We start from the raw sequence: 219 nt of genomic DNA, 5'->3' as shown, positions 1-219 counted from the left end.
TTCTACAGGTTTACACATCACTCATTTTGTGTAAAATGTAAAAAAAGGTAATAATTAAACATAAATACAATTAACATAAAAACAAATGAAATAAAAACAAATAATACAAATAAAATAAGACCAAATAAGGTTTTAGGATTGGGTAGCGACAGTCCAGCTGGCTAAGAGCACATACAAGAACTCGGGTTTTTGACCGTAGTCTTGGATTACTTTACCCCC

The sequence above is a fragment of the Oryzias melastigma genome, unplaced genomic scaffold (genome assembly GCF_002922805.2).
Source record: "Oryzias melastigma strain HK-1 unplaced genomic scaffold, ASM292280v2 sc00575, whole genome shotgun sequence".
Lineage (NCBI taxonomy): Eukaryota > Metazoa > Chordata > Actinopteri > Beloniformes > Adrianichthyidae > Oryzias > Oryzias melastigma.
Note: the sequence above shows the minus strand (reverse complement) of the source record.